The sequence below is a fragment of the Clupea harengus genome, chromosome 25 (genome assembly GCF_900700415.2).
Source record: "Clupea harengus chromosome 25, Ch_v2.0.2, whole genome shotgun sequence".
NCBI lineage: Eukaryota > Metazoa > Chordata > Actinopteri > Clupeiformes > Clupeidae > Clupea > Clupea harengus.
In genome coordinates, this window is record NC_045176.1 from 13,545,262 (window position 1) to 13,570,533 (window position 25,272).

Below are 25,272 nucleotides of genomic sequence, written 5' to 3' on the forward strand. Positions count from 1 at the left end.
TTCCATGTGTTTAAACCCCACTCTCTACACTGTCAATGGTGGACAAATTAACAAACCCTTGGACCAGTAAATCAGCTTTAAATATTGTTGTGGGGTACCTCTGCTTACTCAGCACTTTGCTCTGAAGCACATGCGTAGAGAAAGTCAATAAGGCGTGCCTGAACCAGAAGAACATGCCAACACAGCACACTCTAAAGGCTGGCCCAGTGGTCACCCAGCTAAACTATACCTTTGGCTGAGAAGCCTGAAATCTTTTTTGTGTGAAGACAATTAGAAATTAATTTTGTAGGTATTGATCTGAGATAAGGTTTAAAATTAGAGATTGATCTATGGACTGACTGTGATTGATGCCCCTTTAGTGTCATAGGGGATTTCTTTCTCAGCAGGGGATGTATTACAGATAACTGCTTAAGATGAAGGAGATAATAGCTTGAGCCTTATCAGTTGGACTGCTGCCACACATAGTGTAGGCCTACCACCAGACTCAAAAATGAGAAAAAAGGCTTCATTGTATAAATATTTGTGTAAACTCTTTTTTTTCATTTTCAAGAATTGAATCAGAGGTACTGTTACAGCCCTCAATGAACATGACGGAGAGCGTCAGAGAAAGAGAGAGAGAGAGAGAGAGAGAGCATTTTAGGCCCGTTTGAATAACCATTGAAAGTAGTGATTTCAAGAAAGGGAGATCAATAACATGGACATTAAAGAGGAAGGTAACCCCTGAAGCTAAAAATGCAGAGATCTATACATACTGCATTAGCCCTGTCTGATGACAGATATGGGTTTGAATGATTAATAGCATCTGGTGGTGGTGGTGGGCGGGAGCTATTGACATGACCTTTGAAACCAAGCTTTCGCTACAAATGGACTGACACATATCTGAAGAAATTATCCCTCTTGACATTTCCATTCAGAGAGTTCACCCACATTGATCATTGAACCGCCCATTCCTACGCCACCCACCTCTCCCCCCTACACATCATGGAAGGAAATGGTAATGGTTTGCCGAGTCGCAATGTTGCTGCAAAGATGATCTGATACAAATATTCATGTGTCAGTCAATAAACATGACACAACACAAAAGCAAAAATGACGTAGTTAAGCGCTGTGTTCACCTCAGATATACCACTACAAATGTCATGTCACATACGCCGACCAGAGTGTTTTAGCCAGGGAAATATCACAATATTTCTAGCATCTGATAGCATTTTTGTGCTATAGACTAAGATTGATAACTGTAACGCCACATGCCAGACTTTTGTATATACTGTTAGCCTAATTACGCGGCCAACTTTTACAAGGCCAAACGGGTCAAGACCGAGGAGGAGAAGGACGGAGAGGAGAAGAAAGCTGATGTGAAGGAAGAGGAGAAAACACCGGAAGAAAAAATGGACACAAAGGGGCCAAAAGAAGACATCCAACAGTGGATGCATGACCTTGTCTGGTGTCAGATGCCCCACCTCTCCACACACACATGCATATGCACACACATCTATACACACAAACACAGAGCAGAGGTGTGTGTGATCTTTGTTTTCGAGAACCAAATGTGAGAGACCTGACAGATATAGGCAGCCATGGAACCATGGAGGAAGGATGTAACAGTAGTGATGAAGTGATACAAATGTTAATGAGAGACGTCACTGAAAACATTTCTGCTGTGGTGACATATATGTCACTGCAGAGGGCAACTAATGACCTTCGCTGCAAAGTTTGAAGCGAAGCAGGGTTGTGAATGGTATTCAGAGTGCACGAAGCAGGGTTGTAAATGGTATTCAGAGGGCACTAAAACACTGTCATTCGCTCTGATGAGGTTTTAATGATCCAGAACTGTTTTCTGCCTGATATCCTCTGGCCACCAGAGTGCCATGAGCCTCAAACAATAGCTGCCATGTCTGTGGCATTAATCCCACATTACACCACACGGGGAGGAGTGGAGAGGAGGATCGAGTGTCAGCACTGTGCCACAGTCCAGTGCGGGATGAATGAATTAGAAACAAAAGCACAGCCATTGCCTAAGTCAGCACCCTCCTCTACTTGCATTTTCATCCTTCTTGCTGGGGTCTTTGGCCATACAGATAAGTATTGAATGGGGTGGGTGTGGGATGGGGTGGGATGGGGGCAGGAGGTCCTAGCCCATTCACCACCACTGCACTCCCGCAGTCGTTTCAGTGCACACGGCCGGGAGCTCTTCCGCCATTGATCCCCCTTTCTTTTGTTTGCAGGGGGTTTCTATTTAAAAGGGTCCAATGCCTCACCGTAACAGTGTGGAATGTTAGCAATCCACCCAGATCAATTCACTTCTTTTGGTTTGGTTTTATTGTCGCAAAAAGGTCAGTGCTTAGGATGCAATCTGTTCTGAGTTTGATCCCAATGAGACTTGGGGGTGTAGTGAAATCAAAGGTATTACATCCATTGAAATGCATGCCGGTTGCACAGAGTTTAGAAATGTGTGCGCTTCAAAAGCATCAAATAATTCTTCTTTTGTTTCCTTCCTCTTCCTGTAAAGTTTGGCTATGATGACCTTCCATAGGTAAAATGTGCAAGTCAAACATTCATGAAAAAAAATTACAAATGTATTTGAGGATATCATATATGTTATGTGACTATTTAAACCACAGAATCTGCTTAAACTGAATTTGCCTGACCAGTGAGATGAGGTCAACGATCAGTTCTATGAATAAACAATGACCTACATGAGCCAGGGAGTAGGTAATGTCAAGGTCATATAGAGGTTGTTCTAGAACTGACACAATATCATCCAAGTACATTGAGGCTGCCAGTGAGCTTGGAGAAGGATGTATTTATCCAGCAATCAACAACACGTATGTGATCAGGAAGTGACATGGATAAAAGCATGGCACTCACATGAATGACTACCTTGCCCGGTCAGCAGAGGATGAAACTGTGACTTTTGATAAACATTTGCATTATTGAACATGACTGGAAAAAGCAGATCTAATAATCAAAGGGGCATATTTTTTTTTACCATATTGAACCATTGAAGTGCTATAGTCAATTGAAATAGATATTTTTGAAAAAGAAGGGTAAAGCAAAATTAGCCGCTTTACCTTGTGCATATTTGAAAGTGTATATTTGTATATTATATTGAGCTGTCCACTGAAATGAAATGAAGTGAAAAGCCAGGATTACAAATGTAGAAAAGCAATGTTACGAAAGCTAAACCCACAGCAGGCTTGCCGCAGAGCACAAAATAACCACACATAGTATGCCTGATTCAATATATTCCGTAGGACTAAAACATGAACTCAAATAGAAGTGTTAAAAACAAGGATGAAACTTTGCCCGATGGAGTGCCACATTTTTAGTTGCTCTACAAATCTGTAACCAAGACCAATTATGGTAGCAAAATATTTATTAAGCGAAATCACTCTTCCAAAAATACTTAACAAGAAGACTTGCATCCTTCATTAATCACAGTCAATTTAAAAATGCAAAAATATAAGCAAGCCTTAGCGTCTGATCCATAGCAACTGAGTGCTCGAGCGCAGGAATCTCACTGAAGTGAGCTAGTGGGAAGTTTGATGTAGCGTTGCTGGGGAGAGTACAGAAATGATTTATTGTGAAGCCATAAACTGGATTTGGGGGAGGGAGGGTGGGGGGGGGTGAGGAAAGAGTGCTTAATGGTGCAGTATTGTGGTTGTAGTCTCTGGCATTATGGAAGTACAATAGAAGAGTGGTGTGATTGGGAAAGGACCAAGGGTAAAAAGAGCATGAGAGAATTTAATAAATCCTGTGTTCCTTGGGAAAGACTGACACATTATGCACTACCTGAATGGCATCCATCTGAAGGAGAGAGAGAGAGAGAGAGAGAGAGTGAGAGAGAGAGAAAGAAATACAAAAAATACAATGACAAATCTACTTCTGTTGCATTATCTGCTGGCACTCCATCATAGGAGGGATGTATCAGGTTCTCTCTCTTTTGAAATTCAGGACAAAGACTCTCACCACATTTTTGTGACAGCTCATATCTCAGTAGGTGGAGTTAGGTAAAAACGGCATCAGCAGGAGAGCAATAAACAAGAATCTAAAATGGATTTTTCAAACAAGCTCATAGTAACTCAAGTGCACCTCAACCAGGCAGCAGTGTAGTTAGGCAGCTGATATCATTATGGCATATGAACATGTTCTTCCAGTAAAGTACAATATTATACTGAATTGTTTTTTTTCTGACATTCCTATAAATACATCTAAATAAGCTCTATACAAATACAAAATATAGTATTCTCCATGTATGATCAGAGTGTAATATTATGTTGTTTCCGAGGAAGAAGCAGTTGTTTATATAATTGTGCTAGCATTCTGGGCACAACCACAAAAGATGATAATTTGACTGTGAAAATGACAGTCAATGCTACTTGGCCAAATACTGTCTGCTGTTACACAGCAGTGTGGTTCAGCAGGGGCCTGCATTCTGGATTTACACTACAGACTCCTTTGTCATCGTTGGTCGCCACTGACCTTGTGCTGTTCCGCCTCTGTGAGCACTGTCTTTATTTCTGTGCAGGAGAAAGGGCTCTGCTCTCTCTGGTCGCACCCGTAACCTTGGTCTAAATTAACGTGTCCCTCAGCTCGACAAGCACACCCACCCCCTCTTCTCTCTATTAACCCTTTCACTGCGTTTACAGTGTTACTGCACGTCCAGCATGACTTCCGACATACGCAGGAAACATGCTTCTGAGAAGAATAAGAGGGATTTCATTCTCCCTGAACAAAATGACGCTGCATCAGACGTATGGAGTGCGCTTATGGCACAGAGTTTGAAAAGCATGGGCTGTTGGATGGAAGAGTCCGTGTGGTGAATGTAGAGGAACCATAGAAGACCTAACACAAGGTTTCCGAGCAGGCCACAGTTTTCATTCAGCAACATTATTCAGACTATATATGTCTCAAGTTTTATTCTCTGCTAGTTGATCTTGTTGTGCTACATTGTGTTCCACGTGTGGTCCTCTTTGCTGTGGTGTGCATCATCCCTCCCCGCACCCCTTGGTGTGTCAGCAAGACTCCGCCTAATAGCACTGAGGCAGGGGCTCATTTAAACTGGAGTGATGGCTTCTCCTCTGCCAGCAAAACACAAGTGACAGAGCAAAGAGCATCTGACTTCTTCCGGCCGGCCCCCGTGAAATACACACACAAAGTGAAATATGTTCGTTCGGGCAGAGTGACCTCCATAGCTACACCCAGCAATGCTTAAAAAAAACAGGCTAATCAGCATACAAATGACTACATTATGAAGAATATATTAAAAACCTGAGTCCATTATATTAATTGGCCAGCTTTTATGGGGTACGGAAACAGACTGTGATGAATGATATGCTACAGCATGAATAAAGCTGCTGAGTGATACAGCACACATCAGAACCTGCTCCCGTTTTGTTTATGGCGACCTCGTAATTAATCAGTGGGATGCTGGGGTAGGCGAATATTAGTCTAAACATTACATTACTAAAATGTCACAGATACGGGATTTAATACCACCTCTTAGAACTTCCCTGATAAATACAAAACTAGCCAGGGGTGCTTGGACAATTATGTTAATAAAATATGAAATACAAGGGTTAATTTGTTTTTCTTTTTTTTGCTTGTTAATTTAGGGAGCGGTGAGATGTTACCTTGTCACATGCTGGCTTTGTGGGATTCAGGAGTGAATTCTAATACTTCATTAACTTTAATCTCATTGGATCACTAATATACCCTCGTCTGCCTGTATCACAGGGACGTGAGTGAACAAAATCCACCTTTAGCAGCTGTGGGCAGGTTTTAACCTCATTAACCTTGGAGGAATTTTCATTGTGTGCTTCTGTCAGTTTAAACCAGCAGCAGGAGATGATGGCGGTGTTGGAGCCTCATCATGCGATGGAGTGATGCAGTGGTTATTTACACCCAGCTTGGCTTTCGGCAACGACACAGAGACACACATCTGAGTTTAACAGCTATAACTCTACCACCAGAAACCATTATGCACTCACTTGGAAGCCTCGCATAGATTTACGATCACTTTTTGCAACAATAGCCGCTGATTAACTGTGCGCCAGCGTGAATACTGGATGCATGTTTTCATGCACACAGACTTGACAAAAGAGCACTATCCTTGTGTGCGTGCTTTTATTTATTTTGGTGCAGCCAGATAGGAATTATATGCAGCTCTTACTAACTGTTGTGAAAAAGCAGCCACCAGTTGTATGGGCTGAGAATGCTTAAACACCCTTGGTGAAATCATCTTTCATGCCACACGTACAAAAAAATAAACCCTCTCTCTCAAAAGCCTCCCACGCAATTAACAAAGCAAATTTCACACTTCTTTGTGCCATTAATCAGTCTGTGGCTCTCCCTCCCTCCATCACACCTCAACCACATCAACTCCCACCACGTCTGCTCACAGGGGCTTTTTTAACACTTAATCACCTACTCATAAAAAAATGCTTTCTGTTTTTTCGTATCGACATACACCGTAAACCACAGCTCCCTTGCTTTCTCTCGCTCTCTCGCTCTCTCGCTCTCTCTCGCTCTCTCTTGCTCTCTCTCTCTCTCGCTCTCTCTCTTTCAAGCAAAGCAAAACCAAAGCTTTTAGGAGAGTCCTCTGTCTGAATGTGGCTTTTGTTGCATTATTTGCAGAGACGCCAAAGGGAATCAAAAGGCCTCCCCGTGACCCGGCTGCAAGTTCATGAAAGCATGGACACAGATGAAAGCCAGGCACAACACCTGAAAAAATGTGTGTGTGTGTGTGTGTGTGGGGGGGGGGGGGTTAGTGGACACTGCCATGGCTGGAGGGGGTGAACATGCTACGGGGTTGGGGAGCAGGGGTAGGAGGCAGGAGCTGGCACCAGATGAGGGGGCGAAGAGAGCCCTGGAGTCTCAGGTGGCCAGCAGTCCAGGCGGGGGGGAATATCAGCCAGCCAGCTGCAGCCGGCTCAAACCCTAGACTGCTCTCCAAACCCGCAGAGATGAGAGGGAGCACCCCCACCCCCAACCCCAAGGAAGGCAGCGTTTGCCCTGGGTTTCCGGGAAGATGGACACATTTGGAAGGAGATGTGAGGGATGAAAAAAAAACAATAAAAAAAAACATGGCACAAGTCTTCCCCATGATGGTGCAAAAGTTTCAGCTGCTTGGCACCCAGTGCTTGCCAGCAGTCAGAAGGAGAGAAAGAAAGTGACAGGCGAGAATTAGGATTCAGTGGTGGTTGCCATGACTTGGCTCATTTTAAAGGCGAGCAGTGTTTTATTATATCTGAAATGGCATAGGACTGCACTGTGCACCATGCATGAGGGGTTTGTTTATTTACTCGCTTTAACAGGATGCATTTAGAGCAGTTGCCTTGTGCAGCCAGATACCCGAAGCCAGGACAAAATGAAAAAAAAAATCACTTGGGGAAATCCACAAGTTATGGGGTACTGAGGTTTTTTTCCATAGCTTTAATCAAGAGCCTGGCCTTTCAAATTGAGAGCATTATTTATTCATTCCACGTTCAGATTTTGTAATGTTTTCCCTTAAAACCTGCCCTCTGTCTCAAATAGCCCCTGCTCAAAGTGCAAATTTGCTCTTCTTGTGCTCAAAACTGTTTGCCTGCACTCAGATATGCTGTTGCATGCACAAATGTCCTGTGCTTCCGTTTGAGTCCTCCTCCTCGAACTCAGGCTGCTTCTGTGAACTCGTGAAACTTCTGCTTAGAGTTCTATGCTCTCTCTCTTTCTTGGATTGTTGTGAAAGGACCCTATTAAAATTCACCAATAAAGAATGCTCTCAAATTGAAAGACCACACTTTTGATTAAAGATTAAAAAAAACTCCATAAGGGGGTCCTAATTTTGTTGACAGGCAAGCAATGGGCAAAGTCTGTCACGCATAAACTAAAACTATCGTGTGGTGTGTGGGAGCATTGAGCTTACCTACCAATGTTTGCTCTAAGGATCTTGCTTATGGTATTAAATCTGCAAAATATTAAATTAGCTTTAGTTCATGCATGGCAGACTTCGCTCATTGCTTTGCTTGATGCCAGTTGCCCATCAAATTAGGGCCCAGGAATTCATTTGTTGATAATTAGATAATTTCCCCCCAATATTTGGCTGTTTTGTAATCAATTGTTGTTTAATTTACAGAAAGGGCAGAAAACATATGCCTTCTGACGTTTCAATTTTCTTTAAAAGAGGAAGCAACGTCTGTAGCTCTGGCAGACACACACTACAACACATTGTAATCATTTTCTTCCAGGACAGAGACACAAACAAAAGCAGAAGACAAGAGTAACCAGGGTTGCAAGATTGACCTGTTGAACACCCCATTTCTCTCAGGAAGCTGACATCAGCCACTGAACCACCATTAAGCCACACAGGGAGAAACCAGGCGGGGAGCATCCTTCATTTCTATGGCTGGACCTCAGTCATGGCAGACGACCACAAAATGATTCTCTCTTATGATTCAAAATGAAGGCTAACAAGGGAGATATAGAATTATTAAATGTATTGTTTGCTCCTTGAGACTGCAACAGGTCATAAACACAGCCGTATAATTGAATACCTGAAGGTCAACAGCATGTTGACACTAGATAGTCCCAACACCCAACTCAGGTGAGACCCTTGTCAACCCGGGATTAGGTGTGGGAGCAGGTGGGAAGCTCCAGGGTCTGCTCATGCACTGTACCCTTATTGTTTCCCAGCCAGCAGGGAGACGGACTGGGCACTCAATTAGTCCTGCTGCCCTGGAGGCCCCGGGACTGAGCCAGCTGGACAGACCGGGTTGGCAGCGCTGCAGTCATTACATGATTTGGCTGCACGTTGCATTCATTCACATTCAGGTTATAACGCCGTCGGATTCGCACCGCAACTCCGGAGGTTTCGGAGGACTCTTGTCTATTATGTAGCAGCAGCAGCAGCAGTAGCAGCAACAGGCCGTTTGCCAGTGTGCATAGGGATCCATGGAGGGGAGTAAGTGGCAATGGCTCTGCTGTTGTGCTCCTGCTGCTGGCTCCTGTCGTGTTAAGTGTGCGGAGCAGGGCTTAATTTGCAGGGCTGGAGTGGCAGGCCGACGTGAGCAGTGGACCTGAGAGGCCCTCTCCACCTACACCACCCTTCATCTAAGCCCAGCGCCAGTCACCATGGCAACAGCATTGACTGGGGAGTAGGGGCAAAGTGGGTGGTGGGGGGGAACCTGGATCATTCGAGAGGGGGTGGTGGTGGTGGATAACAGAGTTGAAACAGGCAAAAAAAGTGAGAGAGAAAAGGACTACTTATGCAGGTCGTGACATCACTGGTTGGCTTTGTCAGGGGGCTGCCGCTCGAGCCGTGCCCAGTATTCTCCCCAGCTCTCTGACTAATGAAAAATGAAATTTATGCAAGGCGGTAATTTCATTTTTGGCCCTTTCCATTTTCCCAATGAGAATTAATCCCATCAAACACTGCCTCTCCTCTATTCGCATTGGGTCAACACCCTTATTCTTCGAAAAAGCCATAAGCTGGCAATTTCAAACACACTTAAATGGGCCTTTTTAGTGTGACATTAATTCTTGCGGCATGCGAGGAAGATAAAGCCATAAAGTCCAATTATTGTATCTACTGTTGTGATATCTATATCAAGTTATGGGGGAAATAAGTAATATGGTGGAGATATTGCACTAAATTCCTCACTTATTGCACTGACCTTGCAACGTCCAAAACCACATTACCAAGACCAATTATGGCAAAGAAGAAACATGAATACACTGCAGTCTAAATGAGGCAACATTGTCATTTCCTGAAAGCATTTAACACATACAACAAATGCCAGCTGTCCAGCAGATTATGTAAAAAAAAAAAAATGTAAAATAGCAAAACAGTATAATAATGAATTGCAAAGTCATATCATATGGCAACTTTTATCGAAATGTTTTATTTAATTGAATTCCTCTGGCAGAAATCAAGTCATGAGAACTGTTATATACAAATGTCATTTTCTTCTTCTTTATTATAAAATACTTCATAAAAGCTGTAGGGCCACTTTACAGCTGCATCATCAAAAGAACTGGCATCAGCTGCTTGATTCTGAAGAGTTGTCTAGAGAAGATAGCCTGTATGTTTGTGACCTGTGACCATTATTATCATGCACTAAAAGCTTTTTTAACCGTCCTCTGGTCTTTGCAATTCTCCGGTGTCAGTGGAAAACAACAAAGAAACTTCCTTTGTGTTATTGCTCTCTCTTGTCAACGTAGCCTTTAAAAAGTACTCAAGGTTTGTCTTGGGGCTTGGCAATGATAGATCACAAATATTGATTTACTTCTTCCATGTCAGGGACATCCATGGTCAAAAGACATCATTTGAATTTTTTTTTTCGCCCAACACACACTTTTAAAACTCTCAGACTTTGGTGCGGAGCTAGAGTTGACCTTGCAGTTGCATTTTATGTTAAAAACCTATGGGAAATTATTGATTTCTAAATCATCTGCTCTTTCAATAAGAATACTCAGGAGAAGGCTACCAAGCAGCAAGCTCTTATTAAGGGGACAATATGCCTGCTTCTTCTCCCTCAAAACCTCTTTCTCCCCCATCTTGGCACATACAGTAATTGACAGATATGGCCCAGTGAACCAGGAGTTGTTGGTTGTTTTTGTTGTTGTTTCATTTCTGTGTTTTGGAAAAGGTTGGCACCAAACACATAGGAGCAGTGGCCCGAATAGAATGTTGAAATGTCCAAACAACAAGTAGGAAGAGGCTCAGAGTGACAGACCCCACGCCAGAATCCGTCAAAGAGGAGTACCACCAGCTATCACGGCGCCAGGTGAGGATTCTTCTGTCCCTGGCACTAGTTCATAACAATGCCTCCTTTAGACCTGCAACAGGTTTTAAAAGGGAAGTTCAACGCTACTTTGTACCTTTATAGATTTGGGCCTTTGGTTATTTTTGGCTGTTGGCATATATTGTTTCAGCAGGTCAAGCCACAGATGTCTGATTCGCTCTGACAAGCAGCTGCTTCACACAATGGGCCAGATACATTAGTATGCAGATAGAGGGATTGTCAACATTTAGGATGAGGACGTTCGCTAATGTATTCATGATTTAGTGTTATCTGTAGCAAAGATGTCAGTCCTCTGTTGTTATCCTCTGAAGCCATGATAGCAGATGCCGTACATTGTACATTGTATAAAAAGAACACATCTATACTGAAGTTATAGACTGTGAAAACACTGACAAGGATGATCAAACTGGTCAGAGTCTGGCTCTGATTCCTCATCAGTCTCCTCGATGTACTAACATCTGAAATCTCTGAAATCTGAAATAGTGTGTTTCTCAATAGTGTTTGACGTAAAATACTATGGTATGTCACTAAAGAATGTATTATTATTACTGTAAAGTACTTCTTACTTGGCATATACATTACATGGATAATTGTCACACCACACCGTAGATGACATGAAGTGAGTACATGCATACAAACTCAAACTGTGAAGAAATCAATGTTCTCTGAGATAATCCTCTTTGTTTTCCTTACACACTCCTCAGTTGAGTGATGTGTGATGCCTAATATTTCAACATGAAACATAACATCAAAATCAGTGAAACAAAAAAAGTGTTTCATTGAAAAGACTGTAGGGTAATGATCCAAGAGGGCACAAAAAAATGAGGATTTAAGTTTATAGTTGGGAACTAATGCTATTTTAGAGCAGTGTCATCCATAACTGACAGCTGTTTCTTTGAGGGCATTCCTATTTTTATGCCTGTGTGTATCTGTGTGAAGAGCAATGTCATGATTAATTGACAGTGGTAGTTTGCTCGCGGCCCTCAGAGAATCCAGTACATTAGTTTGACTTTCCCTCAGCATTTTCCACAGTAGCAGGGGGCTTGACCCTGTCAATGTGAAATGTTCTTGACTGGAGCGATTGATATACATACTCAACATGAACACATACATATGCAATGTTGGAGCAATGTTGGAGCTCTAGGCAAGATTTGACCTTTTACCCTGTCCCAGTCCCAACTCCAGTTGAGGATGCCACAATGCTTTGGTTACACCAGAATTGCAAAAAGAACTAAACTACCGTTTACTTGATCCCGATCTCTCAAATAAACCACCGTTTGATTACTTGATCCCGATCTGACCGTTTTGATTACTTGATCCCGATCTGACCACCATTAGATAACTTGAACCCGATCTGACCACCGTTAGATTACTTGATCGCGATCTGACCACAGTTAGAGTACTTGATCCCGATCTGACCACCGTTAGATTATTTGATCGCGATCTGTCAAACTGATGCATGCTGCTCAGTAAGAGCATGGACTCACAATTTGTGTGAGTCGTAAAACTTCTTTATTGTAGTATATTGGATGAAGTCAGATCTTTAGTCAGTCTATGTACCATAACCAACCATCTATCACAAACAACAAGTAATTAGCCTGACAGAAATGAGCTAATGTTAGTTTCTCAGACATTATAGCTTTGCCTAATAAATGTAGTGTCTTTGTTAACTGGGGACACAGAGTAATATTAAATATCTCTAATTCTTGATCTGACAGAAACTCGGTAGCCACATGGAGTTAGCCTATGTAGCACAAATCGAGTCGCCCCCTGGTGGTGACGTTCCTAATGCCCACAAAGTAGCATAAATGTAAAAATGTCAGGGGGCATTGTGGCGCAAACAGTAGCCCCGACCACATTCGGGCTTGACGCCACGGGTTCGAATCCGGCCCGATGTCATTTCTCCTGTCCACTCACCACCTCTTCTCCCTCTCATTTCCTGTCCCAATCTTCACTGATCTATCAATTAAAGGCATAAAAGCCCGAAAACAAATCTTTAAAAAAAAAAATTGTCAACGTTACTCTTAGGGTGCTGAAGAAGTCTTATTGGCCTACTTTAATTACTTATAGCTTTGCAATTACCAGCAAGTTACTAACCTACTAACTAGGCGACTGCCTATGTCGCATATGCCAGAGGCTGCCCCTGTACGTATGCACATGTACATGCACAGAGAAACACACATACACACACACACACACAAATATAATTCACACATATTCAAGCACACACAAGTGCACAATCAAACAAAACCAGTCACAGTAGTTGCATAGGATAATGACTGGAGCAGGAAGCTGTGTACAAATTCCAATGAAGTTGGAGTTTAATGATTGCCGTAAAACAGGACAATACTCAAGACACTTTCATTGTTCTGTAGTCCAGTAGAAAGAGTACACGTGGAAAATTATAAGCATATTTGATCAAGGTTGACCTTTTTGCAGTACCTTTTAAATGAATGCATGAAAAGGTACAATATGTGAGTCACCTCTTCATTCACGTAAGGGCAAGGAAGGGAATTGGTAGCTGGGGGGGGGGGGGGGGGTCATGGGGTTGACAATAAGTATGCATGTGATCCAACATGTCATAGTGAAAGTGCGATTCCAACCAATTTCAAGCATGACTGCCCAAGTAAGATTCATGCTTTCCATTTTTAAATATTCCCAGAAAACATTTATCTAATCCTTTTCATGGCTCCTTGCCTTTGAATCTCTTTGGTACATTTTTCTCAGCCAGAGAAAAATGGCTGACTATGTGTGCCGTTGCTGGTTTGGTGAGCCATTATGGCAGAGTAAATGGTGAGTCTGGCTAAAGCATTGAATTTGACAGGACCAATGCAGCAGTTCATTATAACAAAACAGTGAATTATCAGCTCTGCTTTTTCAGTATCCTTACCGTTTTTGGTCTTGAACCTTTACATGTTTTGCTTCACTCTACCAGTCCCATTTAAAAAAAAATCCAACTTAAAAAGGATGTTGGTGTCGAAGCCAAACTATGCCAGTGCAAAAGAATGGCACCAGTCCCTCCCTTAGCTGATTAATGCCTAATCTCTGCTGACAGACTTAGACATAATTCTGTCCTTCATGATAATGATGGAAAACATTTTCAAAACTCCAACAATTTGTCTCCCTTCAGATGTTTAAAATAAGTGTATTCTAAAGAACCAATAAGTCTTAAACCATGCTTCATGGCATTTTTACAGTTACAGATGTTGTTTTCTTTCCCCCAAAAAAATCTGCTAAAAAGGGAAATAGAAGAACAGACAAATTATCACCATATGGCCACCTGTATAGTACAAGTCACTGGCTTTGCATCATTAACATAGTTAACAAGTATAGGATTTTCTGTTGTTATTGTAGTTGGGGTTTTGCATTATTTGTAAAGTACACGAGAACACAAATCATTATTCCATGTGCTTTTTGAAATACCGTCCCATGGTACATCCTCCATGGGTGCATCCACCAAATGCTGAAAGGTCACTGTATTTCCCAGGCCAAACCCTGTCTCGCTACAGTACACAGAGCCAATACACTCTGAGGTCAGGTGTATATCAAGTCAAACAGGAGGATACACAACGTTATTCCTCTCTTGGGGACATGACAGAATGAATCATTCATGTAATCTATATTCAACATTCTGAACTAACCCATATCCTTGCATTTCTCGAGTACACTCAGATCTTTTTCCATTCATGCAAGCCGTATTTTTTGGAGATGGAACTTTCGTTATTTGTCCAAAATGATCTGTCATCTGAAGGCAACAAAAGGGCTATTTGCCCATTTTCAGTGCTCCCTGTCCCACATAACAGAGTTGTCTAGTGTGCCACGCACACACACACACACAAACACACACTGCACAGTGAAGAATCTTGATTTGTGATTTTCCCGAAAAAAAGGTGGACAGGCCCACATAATGAGAAATATGAATGCAGATCAGGGATATTGTGTCTTGCTTTGCACATGCTGAGAGAAACACTGGCTCAATCCAAACACTCAGTAAACACCAGACCGCAGGGGGATAGCGAGTGGTTTGTTTTCTAGAGACAGGCAGGGTGTGATCCTTGTACCCAGTGTCTTGCTATCAATTTATTTAGCGAGATTCAGCTAAGCATCGCAATTGACTGTGATTCGTGAAATGGATAGCATCAGGTGTAAATTGAAATGACCTTCTGGATAAAGTGACTTAGTACTGACAGCTCAAAACTAGTCAACTGCAATCTAGGAAAACTGCCTGAAAGGATTTAAGTGGGAATAGGCAAGTATCCTCTTGATTTCCATGTGCACATCCACACAGCAACGACATTTGAACTGTGATGATGGCCACCACTCTACACTCACTCTATTCACTCTTGAGGAAATAAAGTAAGTGTTGGCCTTCCAGAGCATCACTAGCTCTTCCAAAATTGTGAGAGTCAACATTTGTATGGGTGTCTCTGCCTCAGCTGGAGGTACGTGATGTGCACCTGTTCCCTTCAGGATAACAACAGCGAGGTAATCAACTTGAAATGCTGTAGACGCACACTTAGTCACGAGTCCCATAACGAGCATGAAAAAGCAGGAGCAGGTGAAGCTGAGACGACTTTCTTTTCTTCCAAACTACAAAAGTGGAGTGGTGAAATATTGGCAGCCAAACGCGACTATGTGGGAGTCTTCCTCCATCTGCCCGCACAGATGGGCAGAGGGAGAAGCAGAAAAAAAAATAACAGGAAGCAGACACACAAGTACAAATACTGGGTCAGAGAAAAATATGACACAAAACAATACAAAAAATATGTTCACCAAATAGCTTCATAACAAATACAAGGCTCTATGATGTGCTTTGTTTCACGGAACTGAAGTATACCCTTTCGATCCCGGCCGTCAATTAATGGGATGGGAAATGGGAAAGGGGTTTCAACAGCGTGTGGAATATCAATGTGATCAACCGTGGCCTAACTGGAATTGACTGCATGTTCATTTCACAAATTGCAATTATCTGATTGGCCTACTGCTTGGGGGTGTCCAGGAAGCAGCGATGGAGAGATGGATGATTGGCGTCCAGGACTTGAGGTTAGACGGCTGGGGCTGTCTCAGTAGGGGAATCAATGATGTTTGTTTAATTATTGGGCAAATTTAATCAGCGCCACTGTAATTACTACCACTGACCCAGTCATTGGAAAATCATTTGTATCAAAGGTATTCTTAAGACTGAAATAACAAATACCTGTTCACCATACAACATTTAGACACAGGGCTCCCTGCTGTACTGTTGTGTCAGACCCAGGGTATTTGTTCACAGGGCTTGTGTTCGGTGTCCTTTAACAGTATGGATCCGAGTGCCTGTCAGTGATTGGCCTTCAGAGTAAGCACCCCACTGCTGGAGGACGTATTAAAGGGTGGATTACCAATAGTAATTGAAACAAGAGTTATTAAAGGGATTTGCTTAATACAGTCTGGAGGTATCTCTCTGCACGTACAGATATGGCTGGCTGATGTGTATGCTCCTTTTGTAAAGGGGTAACTGCCGCCTCTACTGATTAAAATGAAATTTGCGAGTAAGGATTATATTCAGCAACGGGTAGTACGTTTTCTGATTGTGGACAGATGGAAACTTCACTGGAGCAAAAAATGATTTTGCCACTTAAACACTCGCCAATTAAAGGGCACTTTGCTTACAACACACCTAATTGATCGAAATGATTGCAGATGGGCCAATTTTAAGGTACCATGGCTGTTGTAGTCATTGTGCACCATTCAGACAGAACAGTGGGGGAAGATAACGAATGCTTTTTAAAATATGTTCCTTTGTGCTGCATCTCCAGCGCGGGTATCTCCTCATCTTAAAACAGCAGAGAGCCCAGCAAGCCGCCGGGGCTCGGAGTTGAACTTAACACCTTTAGCTTCTCTCCAAAGCTCCACACGGACCAGAGGTCTGCTACAAACATGTCAGCGTTCTCAAGCCTGGCATTTAAGTCTGACCCATGCAGGGAAAGAGCCCGCAGACAGACCTTTTGCGCAGCTCCCAGGAGCTGGCCACTACATACAAAAAGGAGCGTCCCCAGCCTGTATAGTAATAAGACAATTCTTTTTCAAGTCAGCATTGAAACAGTGAGGTCTCGCTAATGTTAACTCCTGATAAGCCATTCCTGAGCCCTGCTCGCTTTATTTACACAGGCACTGAGATGAATGGGAAATGGAAATAAAAGGATGGCTTTGTTTGCTCTGAAGGCCTGTAAGGAAAAGGGCATGAACACAGGTAAACTGCCTCTGCCAGAGATTTTAATATCATCTCTCATTTGCGACAGCGCAGGACTGGTTTTTCTACCACTGCCAGCCTTAGAGTGAAAAGCCAGATTCACAAAATTGAAGACAAAATGTTAATGATCTCACAGAGGTAATAAGTATGGAAATGTGCTGCGTCTCCTTGGAAGGTGTGTGTGTGTGTGTGCGTGTGTGTGTGTGTGTGTGCGTGTGTGTGTGTGTGTGTGTTGTGTGTGGTGTGTGCATGCCTGTGCATGGGTGCGTCCACATTTAGTCATGACCCACTCTCTGACTTTGAGCTGGATGTGATTGATTGACACCCGTCCATTGAGTCTGCGTCAGATGAGGTGTCCCACTGCCCTTTCAGCTAATCTGGCCTGTCACTCACTCCCTGTGTCATGACAGAAGCCGTCCTTGGTCTCTCACACGCCTCCCCATCCTCTGTTTGAAGTGCTCTTTACTTAGCACAAACAGCAAGAAACTGTGCCAAACCTGAGAGCATTGACACATACAGCGCTCCATACTCTGACCTGTGTGATGCTCGTTTTCGATCCGTTCGATTATTTCTTTTCCTGCTCAGGTTTGCACTGCTGTCAATTGCATGGTTTGCTCAGACCCAATCAAACTGGACCTGATAAGACAAATGTCCTGTCACTGGTTGTTATACAGTACGATGGCTTGTTTTAAGGACTTTATCGATTGTTTCCTGTCCTCATCTGCGCTTTTCCGACTGAGGGCGGTTTGAGATTTATCTCATACCACCAGAGATGCCCACCCACCTTGCAGTTAAATTCTGCAGCTGCATCTACTCATCTGCATTAACTCACTCATCAAATATACAGACAGACAGGAGACCCCTCCACCCACACACACACACACACACTTGCAGTTGCTCTCTTGTTGTCATATGAAGTTTCATGATTTAGCTCACATCTTTCCATCATTCCCGATTCTGGATAGTAATATGTGTAATTCTCTGGGCGAAAAAAATAAATAAAATGTTGACTCACTCTCCTTGATTACCATATTCATTACAATCCCATTTACTGGAATCATTTTGCTGAAGTTCAGCGCTAGTGCTATGCTGTTTTTAATGGGGTCTGCCATTGCTAAGGAAGACGTTCTCCACTGCCCAGTGAGCCCCGGAGCACTGGAGAGCTCTTCAGCGCCCCCCGCTGGTGTCGATGGACCTCCAGCAGACTCCCTCAGTGGGGGGAGGCAGGGTTGTTGTGGTCAAGCCGTAGGCGGATGGGGTTATGAGTGCATCAACAGAGTTCTAGCAATCCCCCCCCCCCCCCCCTCTTTTGGTCTCAAATGCTTGCTTCAGTCGGAGAACACCATTTAACACAAGGCCCCCTGAACATTTATCAAATAGATTGCACACTTGACAGACTGTATATACCATGGCTACATATGAGTACTATGAACAAATGAAGGCCACATCTAAAATGTAGCCTGGTCTTCACCTACCATGTACAGTCAAATGGCATAGATCCTGAGGACTTTCCATCAAACTGACCATTTCCAATAAATATATAAATAATTCACTAATTACTAAACACTTTCACTTAAAGTCCTGACTATAATGAAGAAGACACATAAAACATGTATGTGTTAACTGACAGGCATTCATCACCTGAGCCTTCAGCACAGCGCAACCTAACCTTTTCAGGTTTTCATCTGACTTCGGCCGGGTCGGAATACAAATGGGATCATGTCTTAATTACATCTGCGGCGTGATAGGGAGTAATGGGGAAACCTTCGCTAACACAATAACTGCTGGGCACTATGGAGGGCACTAATCCCCAGCACTGAAACATTATGTAAATTATTAATTACCGCACAGACTAACACAATCTCGTTGTTTGGCTACCCATTGGCACTCTGGTAAATATCAATTATTCACACGGATATAGAGGGGGTAAAAAAAAAAGAGTGAGAGAGATCCTAGGGCAATGAATCAGCTCACAGCGTAATGGTGTCCCTCTCGGTTGGAGTTTCTTCCACTGCACTAATGATGTCTGCATGGTCTGCAACTGTATAGGGTTCGAACAGGAAAGACAGCTACAAACTTTTTCACATTTTTCACTCTCATGAGATTTTAGCACTGAAAAATGTTCCCTTAAAATACACATAAAATACATAAACATGTTTATTTAGATGATGTTTGCTTTCCCTGAGCTCAAAGCTAAGGCATTAACGTTTTCTGTCCGTAAGGCGCATTTGCATAAATAGGCCTGTGTTAGTTTAACAGGTTTTTGAATGCGCCCGTGGCTTAATGGATAGGCCTGCTCAGTTGGAGGGATGCAGAGAATGTTATCTAAATTTTCAGACTCAGGGAAAACCTTTGAACGCTTGCCCAAGACTAATGACACGGGCACAAGAGGAAGGAGCAAAAATGAGTGGGCAAGAAGTACGCCTGACCTACGGAGAGCTAATGCCATACCTCTGGGTCTCTCTCATAGCCAATATGTGGAGGCACAGAGCACCACTGGATAGCATTCGGAAAAATTTGATTTATTCACCTCCTAGTAAATCACTGATAAAGACAACCCCCTACACCAGATTTTTTAATACCATGCCAATATCCAACTCTCTGCCCATGGCCAATATGTTGAGGTGACTTTGACAAATTAGACACTTAAGAAATATGACAATAACCTTCAGAGCACAGCACTGCAGAGAGAGAGAGAGAGAGAGAGAGAGAGAGAGAGAGAGATAATGAAAGAGAGAGATATAGAGAGAGAGAGAATGAGAGAGAGAGAGAGAGAGAGAGAGAGATAGAGAGAGAGAGAGAGAGAGAGAGAGAGAGAGAATGAGAGAGAGTCAAGCAGAGGTGCATAGGGTATCAGCATTTGCTTTAACATTTCTCCATACCTCAGAAGGAACAGCTGACACATTTGAAATAAACACTTTATTTCCGTGGAGATGCACCGCAGCTTATCTGGCGTGCCCTGTCTCTCAAACACACCGTGCATAGAAAAGTTTCCCCATTGCACTGGACAATAACAAATAGAATTCGGTTCCATCCGAGTCAATCTTGAAACTCAACGCAAAGAGCCCTAAGGCTGCCCGCAGCAATTGGCTCTCGTTAGCCTCTGGGACTTGCCCACACCAGATTTAAAGGGGATTTTTTATTACTGGACTAACTTTAGAGTAACATCAATTGAGTTGATCCAAAAGCCCCACAGTCTGCTCCCTGACTTGCACTGCTTAGCCATCAAAGTCTCTATGACGGGATGCTCACATGTTCAATGATTTTTGCTGATTGTTAGCAATGCATAACATTTTGCACACACCTAATCTTTGATAGTGCATTGCAGCTAAGAACTTAAAATCATTTACAAGCCTGATGGTCTATGGCTGCCTTCGGAATTTTACCATTTTACGTGTTATGTGAGAAAATACTGCATGTAATTAGCATTAGATTAAATTCCTCCGATTCGATAACAATCTGTGAAATTCCTGGATCAAAGTCTTTGTTAATCATAGCAATAACTGTCATATTAAAGAAAATGCAATTATTATCAGTCCTCCCCAGATGTCACTCTCTCGTTCAATTTGGGCACACTGAAAACACATAGAGGAAAACCTGTTCACTGTTAAAGCAACTATTCCCATGTTTGCCTCAAATAAAAATAATTTGGTTTACAAGCCTTTAGCGTTTTTCACAGTTTGTGTCCAGTGATTCTGCATTTGTAAATTTGTGTCCCAACTTATTCTCACAAGTTAAAAGCAATATGAACAGAATTATGAAAACACAATTTACTCATGGAAACATAATTTACTGATAATCGAGAAAACAACGCACAGGGGTCTACAGAGTTTCTAAGCATTTGCTTTCCATTTTTTACAATAGCAAACTTGGAACAGCAGTTCTGGTCACACTCCTTTAGATCTTTTAAAGAATATCTCTAAATATGGAAAGCTGCTTTAAAGTATTTAATATCTCATTCCCATCGATATCGAATTGGAATCTAATCAAATCGAATTGAAATGAATCACTCGCTTGTGAATTGGAGTCGGATCAAATAAGGGCGTCTGTGCCAATACCCAGCCCTACATATAATGAAATACTCCAAAAACTCGTCTAGTCTAGTCTAGTTTAGTTTAGTCATTCTTTGTGCTTGAAGGATGAAGTGGTCGAAGCCAACTCTGTACGGGAGGAGATCATATCAATTTAAGAAAAAAGCTTTCTTAGACCTCCCTCTCACAACAAGAACTTGTTTTACAGATAATTCCAAAATTCCCAAATAACCTACTTAGCAACCAATAGCAACCAAGTGAAGCAAGTGTTTAAGGAAATATTCACATTCTGGAATATCCGGAAAAGCCTAGTGTGAGTAAGCATAAACTTTTTTCTATCAATAATATGAAAACATATTAGCTCTATAAAGAATCTACATTACCCTGGGGAACAGCTGTACTCTTTTGAGTCAACACAAAAAATAGCGTTGCTTGTGCATGAACAGACAAAAGAACAAAGAGTAGTTTATTTAAACTCTTGTCCTCCAGTATACTGACACATTTAGAGTCCTCACCCAGAGGATACAAATAATCCTAGCTAGTTTTGGAGAAATGTGACAACATCTTTCTGAAATCCAGTCTAATGTGATCCAATTTGGAAATGCCACACAGTCAATTAAAATAAATATGCATTCAACAAACCAGCCATTCAACAAACCTGTCTTCTGATAGTGGTATTACTTAGTCTCCCCTGAGAAACAGTGCAATGTTTGGATTTATGAGGAGACCTCTGGCCAATGCATACCTTGACCCACACACATGACCCCATCCCCACCCCCCCACCCCCCTTCCCCCTTTGACATGTACCTATAGGTAAAGGGAGCATCCTATCCTTTAAACATGCTACACAACTTACCCAGTCTAAGAAGCAGGAAGGAGGATGCTTTGGGTTGTCTTCCTCTGACTCGGTCTCTCTTTCTCTCTATCCGTCTCGGTGTGTGTCTATCTCTCTGTCGGTGATCCTAAGAAAGCTTCTCCTTGTGCCTGTCTCTTCTGCTGGGGGGATATTGATCTGTCCACCAAGTGTTCTGAGGCTCTGTTGTTCCCGCTGATTAGTCGGGGAGCTCCTCTCTCCCTGCCGGTCGCGGCTGCAATGGGGAAGCAGGGCAACGTGTGCACCTTGCTCCTGCTCTCTCTTCCTCTCTCTCTCTCTCTCTCTCTCTCTCTCTCTCGCTCTCGCTCTCTCGCTCTGCCTTTCTCACACTCTCCCCCTCACCCGGTCTCTCACTCAGTCAGACACACACTGTACATCTGTGCATGTGCCTTTCTCCCACTCTCTCCCCTCCCTCTCTCTCACTCGCTCACTCTTTCCCTCCTCCTCCTTTTGCTCTCACTGTCAATAGCTTTCTCTCATGCACACAAGCTCATTTTCTCCCAATAGCTCCGCTTCTCTATGTTCCTGCTTCTGCCTTTTTCTCCCTCCCTTCTTCCCCCGCTGACTCTCTCCCTCTCCCTCCCTCTCTCCCTCCCTCTCTCTCTTTCATTGTATTGATCTGATCATACTCAGCTCGTGCAGCCCCTAGTGGGTGTTTCCAATAGCAGCCTGAGCTCAGTCCAAGCAGCAGCTCCCTCGTGGCTCAGTCCTGCTCTGTTTGGTTTGGAGAAATAGTGTAAGGGAAGCAGGGGTTCTCTCTTTCTCTTTCTCTGTCTTTTTCCCTTTCTCTCACCCTCACTCCCTGCCTCTCTTTCCTGTCTTCTTTCATACACACAGTGCAGTCTGTCCTGTCAGATGGGTATATACTAAAACTGAGAAGTACTGCAGCCAGTGAAACAATAAACAGTGTAAGTGTATACTGTAAAGTTTCCGATAATGACCACGTCTGCAATAACCTTTTCATGCCTTTTATAATCACTCGGTAAGTTTTAATCAATGCAATAAAGGCTGGTCTCTTATAATTGCTGAGTAGCATTTTCTCATCAGTCAAATCAATGCTGGTCTCTAACAAAACCTCAGGTAAAAAGTCTCTTTGTTGCTGTGAAAATGACTGAGGCGGCCACCCCACGTTTTGGGATGTGGCAAAAGAACTTAGTGGTGAAGTCAGGAAAACATTGCAGGAGATGGTGGCTCTTATAAAAAAAAAGCTCTATTTATTTATACGGGGCTTCTCGACATCAACCCCAAAACATGTTCACCAATTGAACAAACATACACCAAAAAGACTAGGCACAAATCTGTAGCCATGCATCTAACTTACAGCCTGATCTATGCACCATTATCTTTGCTCTCCCTCTTCTCCTGGAATGAGGCACCCTTTACATAGGCTGCCACCTGGGCTTAGTTGGTCCAATTAGCCAATTTAGACCCAACCATTTATGTGGGGGAGCCCGGACCTAACCATTGTGGTGGGGGAGTCAAGTCATTCTCCCTTTTTGGGCCACAGTGAGAAGGGGGGGAATTCACCTTCTCACAGTTGGTATGACTATGTTTATCTTCAACTCAAACAAAAAAAAATTATATCTTTGTGTATACTGTGTATGTTCGAACATAAATTATTATTAGTTGAAATGAGGACGTTTAGTCCTAATAGCATAGTTGTATCCTTTAAAAATGTAATTCCATAAGAATGTCATCTACTCTACTGGACATAGTGTAATAGCCTAAACATGCTCTAAACAAGACACCTATATTCCATATCTTCTCTTGTTGCTGCCTCAGCACTTAACCATTTGTTAGGCTATGTGCTGATGTTTCTTACTTCACATAACAAACCTGACAGCTGGTCTTAGCTCCACTGCTGGATTTACAATGGGTCTATCTTTTATACATCATTCAACTTCTGCAATACAAGGTTTTCCAGATGCAACAAATACCATGATTTTTTATTATTATTATTTTTATTTATTATGTAGGGTGACCAGATTTGACCCCCTCCCCCGCAACAAAGTTTTTACATCTTTTTCACATGCAGATGTACACCTGGCAACACTGAGAAGGCGGTCAACCAATGACAGTTCTCTCTACAGTCAGAGCTCGCGCAAGAAGGTGGAAAGTAAGGGAGATGCCCTTTCCAAAACTTGTAAGGGCGTAATAATTAGTATGTGAAAGACCCAGAGAAACACAAATATCCGACGAGGCTAAATCCCGGACGATTTTGGAATCCCTGCCGGACGCATTTTTTAGTTCTCGAAAAAGAGGACATGTCCGGGTAAAAGAGGACGTCTGGTCACCCTACATTATGTGTATCCAAAGTCTCTCCTAAGCTGTCTCTACTCCACCATTGTGGAAAATTTTAATGAATATGCTCACTATATAAAGCTAACTTTACTTCAATATCACTAGCAGTGTTTGAAGTCAGATGAATTGTCTGTAATATGTATATTTGAGGTAAAGGCTGGCATTGATTTTATGTTCTCTGTAGCGTACTTTCACCAATATTTCAGTTGCTATCAGTTCAGTTTCAGTAATAGCTAGCTAGATAGATAGACTGTTCATTTTGCAGGGTGGCAGAGGAAACTGAATGTTCATGAGGAAAGCGCTACCTAAATGCCTTAGCATTGTTCGCTGTCAAAGATATCCTTAGGGAATATCTCGAACAGACAGATATCAGACTCAGTCTAATTCATTAAAGTTTGACATGGCAGGGTACAGCATCAGAAAAACACAGTTTTAAAACAGTGAAACCTGAAATGTGTCAGGCATTACAATGGTCAACACCATTATCAGAAACAAAGAATTAATATATATATATATCTTATATATTATAAATATATAATATATAAGTCATTTGAGAAACAATTTAAGAGCACGAGGAATAAAGAGAGTTCTTTCGATGTCTTTTGGTTCTGCTTATGGGCACTACAGATTTATTTCCCACTTCGACAAAGAGAGTAAGTAAGTGTCGAGGCTGCAAGCAGGATACCATACAGAGGGGATGAACTTTCCTTGATTATGTTAGTGAGGGGTGCGGGGTGATGGAAGAGAAGAACACGGAATGCCAGTGATCCTGCAACATTGTTTTTGTACCCTTTCCAGCGCCTCGAAGAGACCCTTTGTCAGCCCATCCCAAACAGGGCTGGCATACTCAAGGATTGCACAAATAAAGATCAGGTATATTTGTTTTACAACATCACATTGAAGACCAGTTCTTTAGGCAACACTTAATTAATAGATCCATGGCCTTGTCTTTGAAAGCATATAATTCAATTCAATTCAATTTGATTTATTATAGCGCCAAAACAATTAAATTGTCTCAAGGCGCTTTACAAAGCCCCCCTGGAGCAAGCACAA

At 42.5% G+C, this 25,272-nt stretch overlaps 1 protein-coding gene across 3 annotated transcripts in view; it reads right to left on the bottom strand.

Annotated features, from left to right (window-relative positions):
- tnr (tenascin R (restrictin, janusin)) overlaps positions 1-22,234 on the bottom strand; it is a 101,390-nt gene extending 79,156 nt beyond the window's left edge. For all 3 annotated transcript variants that reach the window (XM_012825734.3, XM_031563315.2, XM_031563314.2), the window contains exon 1: positions 21,901-22,234. The gene's annotated coding sequence lies outside the window, so the exon portion shown is untranslated. The remainder of the gene's footprint in view (positions 1-21,900) is intronic.
- Positions 22,235-25,272: the final 3,038 nt, after the last annotated feature.